The sequence below is a fragment of the Octopus bimaculoides genome, chromosome 1 (genome assembly GCF_001194135.2).
Source record: "Octopus bimaculoides isolate UCB-OBI-ISO-001 chromosome 1, ASM119413v2, whole genome shotgun sequence".
NCBI classification, from domain to species: Eukaryota; Metazoa; Mollusca; class Cephalopoda; order Octopoda; family Octopodidae; genus Octopus; species Octopus bimaculoides.
Window position 1 is genome coordinate 114685266 of NC_068981.1, and position 7181 is coordinate 114692446.

At 37.0% G+C, this 7181-nt stretch overlaps 1 protein-coding gene across 1 annotated transcript in view; it reads left to right on the top strand.

Moving 5' to 3' along the window:
• The window catches only part of LOC106874945 (probable G-protein coupled receptor B0563.6), a 12731-nt gene that overhangs the window by 4751 nt on the left and 799 nt on the right, over positions 1–7181 (top strand). The window lies entirely within an intron of this gene.

Genomic DNA, 7181 nt, shown 5'->3' on the forward strand with positions numbered 1-7181 from the left:
CTATGATAGGAATTGTTATTATTATTATTATTAATAATAATAATGATAATAATAATAATAATAATAATAATAATAATAATAATAATAATAATAATAATAATAATAATGTTCTGGTGGAGGCATAAGGTTGTGATATAATAATAGGTTGAAGCCCTTTCTAATATGAGTTGTTACTGCTGTTGTTATAGTATCGGGTATCATTTATATATTATTAGTGTTGTGATATTTTATCAGGTATAGATCAACTAGAACATGTATTGTTTGCAGAGAGCGTATTGTTTGATTTGTGCTATTGAAGTAAAGATGTATTATGTGGAATATGAGCTGTGTTAAGTCCTGGTATGATTTAGGTGCTTTCCATCATGTTTATTGTATCATACTTACGGTTCCGATATCATATTTACGGAATGTACCGTCCTCTAATGTGAGTGGTAGGCATATTCTATGTACACCACCTTTAGGGTAGTTGACATCCGATCGGTCTCAATAGTTTCCTGGTTTTATGCGTAAACTTTTCAGCGCACTTCCTGCTTTTTATGATGAAGCTGTTTGTAAATGGATAGGCATGTATGTATATATATATATATATATATATATATATATATATATATATACATGTATATATGTACGTTTCCATAAATATATATGTGTGTGTGCGCGCGCGCGTGCGTGTGTGTGCATTCATTGAATTCAGTTTTTAATATTAGTCAAACTTTTCTGTAGTTCACTGGTGCAGGTGTCGCTGTGTGCTTCCCTGCCATATAATTTTGGGTTCAATCCCTCCACGTGGCACGTCGGTCACGTGTTCTCTATTATAACCCCCGACCGACAAAAGTCTGGTGAGTAGATTTGATAGACGGAAACTATGTGAGCTATCCGGAAAGTCCTGAGTGCTTTTTAATGTGCAAAAAGAGATATAGATAATTGACCTTTCAATAATTCATTCAATGAAATAATCTCAGTTATTATTAATATTCTTTGCCCATCTATCAGACAATTTAAATATTCCATCAGTATAAAATGTAACTGGTTTTGAGGAAAAAAAATTATCTAGATGCATTTTGACTCAATCTAAATTGTTAATATCAGGAGAATATCAAGAGATCCCAGCCAAGTTCATGTAACTTTGTTCCGGCACTGTCTTGTCGGAATACTACCTTTTCCTGTCGGCAATCTCCGGCCTCGATTCTTTGATTCTTTTGGTTCAAATTAGCCAACTGACAACAGTACACATCAGAATTAATGGTCTGGTTTTGTGGGAGAAACTTGTAATAAATAATGCCTTAATGATCCCACCAAACACAAAGCATAGCGTTTTGTTGTTTTGGGAGATCCTTTCGCAAACCCCCGGATCTTTTTCGCACTACATTTTCGTACGCAATCTATTTTTCATCTCCAGACACAAGTTGTTTCAAAAAAGGTATGCTTTCATTCCATTTCAATAGCTTATCACAAACGGGATACCGGTCCAAGCAATTCTTTCCTGAGAGTTTGTTAGGGACCCATACATTATAGCGAGAAATGTAATCTAGCTTCATTAGATGTTCATGAGCCGTAGTACTCTTAGAAACTTCCAGCTTCTCATCAAGTTCTCTAGTCGTGATATTTGAGTTTTCTTCGACTTTTGCCTCCAATAAATCTTCATCCAATTTTGGAGGTCTTCCTCAGTGACTGCCATCTTCTAAGCTAAACTCTCCAGCTTTAAATCTTGCAAACAACCTTCAAACAGTTAATTCACCAACAGCATCATCACCATAAACTTCACAAAAAATGTTTACAAGTCTTTGCAGTATTTTCTTCTTTTGTTAAAAAAGAAAAAAACATTACAACGCGAATATGAAATTTTTGGCTATCAATTTCAAATGTCAATAAAGGGTGACCGGAATGAAAGATAAATCTGTTTTTAGTCAGGAACAAAGAAGAGATGCACTACCACTTCAAACAACGCCAAAGTTTTAACTGTGTTATGTTTCAGGTGTGTTCAATGAAATGTTAAAAGATTTAATTTAAAAACGCTCAGAACTTTTCGGACAACGTAATGCGTGTGTGTGCGTGTGTGTGTGTGTGTGTGTGTGTGTGTGTGTGTATGCATGTCTGAGTGTGTGAGGGTGTGTGGAGTGGGATGGGATGGGGTGCGGTGTTCTTGTTTGTCCCCACCATCGCTTGACAACTTGTGTTCGTTTGATTATGTCTGTATCTTATCGGTTCGGCAAAAAGGGCCGATAGAATACGAGTAAGTAAACTCTTTAATGTGGTGCCTCAGCAAGGCCGAAGTCCAAAGACTGAAATAAGCAAAATATAAATAATAAAAAGTGCAGTTTTCTAATTTTTGTTCTACACTTCTCTGTGTTGTATATTTCTACTTTCTCCTACTCTGTACTCTAATTCTCTCATTTTGAGGTCTGTGTTTATATTTAATACTAGCAGAGATACCCGGCATTGCTCAGAATTAAATGGCCTAGTTTGTATATATATTACAGCAATGTTGAAACATGTGATACGGGAAAATGCAGCATTGGCGACAAAACATTTGTGAAGTAATTGATGGGCTAATTCGACTAAGCGACATGTCATGTGTCTGTTTGGAGGATTCCAGGACCTAACCTGTCATGGAAAATTGGGGGTGGGGTGTATATGATTTTTGAACGCACCGAAAAGCTGTCAGTGGATATACTCTCTTTTGCTAGCTTTATTAATATCGTTATAGGTTTGTGGTCTAGCCTTGGTGTAATTGTTGATGATGCTGTGATATAGGAGTCGTGAATTTGTGCTGTTCTCTACTAAGTATAAGTTTTTGGTTTTATCAGAAAAAAGTGCCTTTTGTTTTTCGTAAGTCTTTCAACACTTTCCAACAGAAACTGAAAAAAAGATATCAATTACATAAAAAATTCCAAACAAAAGGCACTTTTTTCCGATAAAACCAAGAACTTATACTTAGTAGAGAACAGCACATATTCACGACTTCTACATAACAGCATCATCAATAATTACACCAAGGCTAGACCACAAACCTATAACGATATTAATAAAGAAGCTAGCAATGTCGCAGCCAGACTCAAATTAGATAATAAAAAAAATAGAGGTCCTTCCCAAAAAAGAGGCCTTTATAGCTATCAAAGATCATAAAAAGAACTTCCTATCTAATCCTAAGTGTAGGCTTATGAACCCAGCTAAATCAGAAATTGGTATTATTAGTAAAGAAATTTTAGGGAAAATCAATGCGGGAGTCAGGAATGCCACTAAGTTAGTACAATGGTCCAATAGTATAGAAGTCATCGACTGGTTTAAAGCTATTAAGAATAAGAATAAAGAAATTTACGCAGTTTGATATTGTCGATATATATATATATATATATATATATATATATATATATATATATATATATATATATATACATATATGAATACATATACTGTATATATACATATATTATACACATGAATACATAGATACACACACACACACACACACACATATATATATATATATATGAGTTGGGGTGGGGAGTTAGTTTACGAACGAAATTCTTAGCTTAAAGCTCGAAGAAATGGAAATTATAACTTTTCGAACATTGTCATTTATTGGAAAGGTGTGTAAAGTAGAAAGTGACAAGGCGAGAAAGAGGTAAAACGGAAAGAAATAAAAGTAAAAATCGAGGCGAAATGGCCACGTAAAGCCTTACCTCATTCATATACATACATGAACATACATACAGACATACATACATGAGTAAGGTAAGCTTCACGTAGGCGTTTTTGCCTCGATTGTTCTTTTTATTTTCCTCCGTTTGTTGAGTTCTTTTCTATTTTCTTCACACTACACGCAATTTCGAAGAATGTGTGTGTGCGTGCACGTGTGTGAATGTACGCGCGTGCGCGTACGCGCGTGCAACCATGGTGGAGTAGGTGTATTGATAATGGAGTGTCCTGTCGTGACAGATGAGTTACCCGCAACTTTTTGCAGAACAATCTGCACAAATTATTTGTTTGTAATGATCTATTATTTGTGCTGCACGTAAGATAACTCCTTCTATCAAATCGACATTGCCAATACAGGTGCATGGCGTGTCGTATGCCACATGTAGAAATGAAGTGTTTTGTTCGAGAACACAACGCGTCACCAGGAATCGAAATCACAATCTTGCGACCTTGAGTGCAATACTGCTAGGCCACGCGCCTTCACTATGTATTTTTGTGTGTGTATTTTTTGTGTTCATACATATACATATACATTCATATTGTGTATCTATCAACATACGCACATAGATACATAGGTACACATACGCATATCTATACATACATACATGCCAAAAAAAGATATAAAACAAAATCTACTGCACGATATCAATAGCAAACGTACTAGCAGCAAAAGCAACAGTACAAGGGATAAAACAAGAAAAGGATTTTTTAAGGGTCCAGGAAAAGGATAGATAAGAATGATTGTAGTTTCTGCGTTTCACCCTTAACTTGCCATACTAAGATTAGACTTATAAATATGACTTGGAATTGGCCTGGAAGCAGTGATACCTAGCTAACAACCTCTGGCCACTAGGCATTTCCACACGAATTTTCGAGATGCTCTCTCACTCTCTTCCCTTCTAGTCGACGACGAGGTTCATTCCATGTTTTCTCGGCTAGGGTCAAGTGGGGTGGCAGAAAGCCCTACATCTGTTTCCATATCCAATTAGTACGACCTTTCTAGATCTAAACGGCATTAGTTCTGAATATGAAGAACAGGAATGTTGACAGTAATGCTTTCAGACTAGTGGCCGTTTATGCTCCAACAAGAACAAAGAGGCCTGATTTCTTTAGACGTTTTTAAATATTCCTCGGAATATCTCACTCAGTTATTGTGACCAACTGGAATAGAATCTTAGACCTACGAAGAAACTGTGTGGGTGAAGTCGGTAGGAGAGAGAGTGTATAAGCCTTGTGAATTATCTCAGAAACTCTAGCTGCCTAACAGGCGTCGCCTGGATTATCCTAATGCATAATTGTTGACTGTAAAAGTCTGCAGCAGAACATTCAGGTAGTATTTAAATAAATTTTTGACCAGATTATCCGTTAAGTTTATCGAAATTTGCCTACACAAATTCGTATTTTTGTACAGTGAATATAGCCATGACAAGCAGTAAGAGACTCTGAAACTTAGAGAAGCAACTCGTATCCTAGGCGATGAAGTAATAATTGAGAAAGGTAGAGTAGAAGGGGGAGTCAGTAAATCAATTGGAGGTGGTGCAAAGAAGCGGTATCATAAACGACGTGCCAGCGACGAGAATGTCCTCTTAATTCTTCGAGACGAAACATGAATGATGCAATGCTGGTGCTAGATCGTGTACTTTGAAACACAGGAGTCCCAAAAACAGTTCGATAAGCCCGGGTAATGGAAGTGCAGCGAAACAACAAAGCAAAATTTTGATTCCGGATAGACCACGACTGGCACATGCTGTCAGATTCCAAGATGAGCGAGGCTTTCTGGAGATATGTGATCAAACATTTTGCAAGGAGCGTTGGACTGGAAATGTTGGTCTTCCATTGGTGAGTCTCGACCAAAGTTGCAAAGATCAGCAAGCTTTCATTTCTTGTATGAATGTGTATGTGTGTGTGTGTGTGTGTGTGTGTGTGTGTGTGTGTGTGTGTGTGTGTGTGTGTGTGTGTGTGTGTGTGTGTGTGTGTGTGTGTGTGTGTGTGTGTGTGTTTAGCGGGAGATCCTTTCGATTTCTTCCAACCACAAATTTTAGTATGAAAATTTTCAAAAAATGTACTTTTGATATAGTTATGCATGCTAATGACGAATACCGCATTCATTATTTTGGAAAATTTATAACAAACAAGTTAGAAGCATTAAAAGTTGACAACGGAGGTCGGAACTGTTTGTTGTCATAGGAACTCCGCTTCATTATTTGTTTCATTTCATGGCTGCGTATACTGGAGATGTAATAGTAATGTTGAGTGTCTGTGTACATTAGAAGAGACACGTGGCTGGAAGGGGGAACCCTTCCATTTAGAAGTTTAATTTTATTTATCTAATCCTGGTTCAGTGTTGACGACGACTAGGTTTTGATAGGACGAACTAGGGATTGGTGCAGCTGCGGCAGTAGATTATGAAAATTATTTACGGGAATTTTACGCTGAAATTTGCTCCAATGAAGATTGGAGGTCCAGGCAGAATTGTAGAAACAGACGAAACATTCTTTTCGAGAAGAAAGTACAACCGTGGTCGAATAATGTTACCCGAACAGTGGATTTTCGGCAGTGTGTCACGAAACACAAGAATTTTTTCTTTTCACCATACCTACTCGAGATCCGTAGCACACTCGAAGATTGCATTCGTCAATCAATTCTGCTGAGAGCAACTAATTACCGTGATTTGTGACGTGTATACTTGCATATTCCTGAGATACCAGGGTACCATTTTCGTCACAGCTCTGTACCGCAGCATTGAGTTTGTAAACTTGCAAGACGGGAACCATACTCAGCAAGTAGAAGGCACTCGACTCGTTTCTCTGCCTGTTTATGTGGCACCGCAGGCGTGAAAAAATGATTTGTTTGAATTTGAAAAGATACTGAGTGCATAGCCCAATTTCGTGAAATTAATAACATTCTGCGACATAGTTTTATTTCATTGTTTTCTGCTATTGATGTTCATGTGTTTTCGTTTCATTTCGGCTATTATTTCTTATGGCAAGTCGAAAGCAAGACTTGTGACAATAATATTATTATTATTCCAGGTTCTGAGTTCAAATTCCAACTAAGTCAATTTTGCCTTTCATCCTTTCAGGGTCGATAAATTAAGTACTAGTTACAGACAGGTGTCGATCTAATCGACTGGCCCCCTCCCCCAAAATTTCGGGCCTTGTGCCTAGAGTAGAAAAGAATAATATTATTATTATCCCAGGTTCTGAATTCAAATTCCGCCGAGGTCGACTTTGCCTTTCATCCTTTCGGTGTCGATAAAAGAATTACCCGTTGAATACTGGGGTCAATGCAATCGACTTACCCCTCCCCGAAATTGCTGGCCTTGTGCCAAAATTTTAAATCAATAATATCATTATTATTCTAATTGTATATGATTGTAAATCTTCAAGTGCTTGGTAGAAAACAAAAATAGTTTTAAAAAATCATTATTTCATTTTTTTATTGTGTGTATGTGTGTGTGTGTGTGTGTGTGTGTGTGTGTG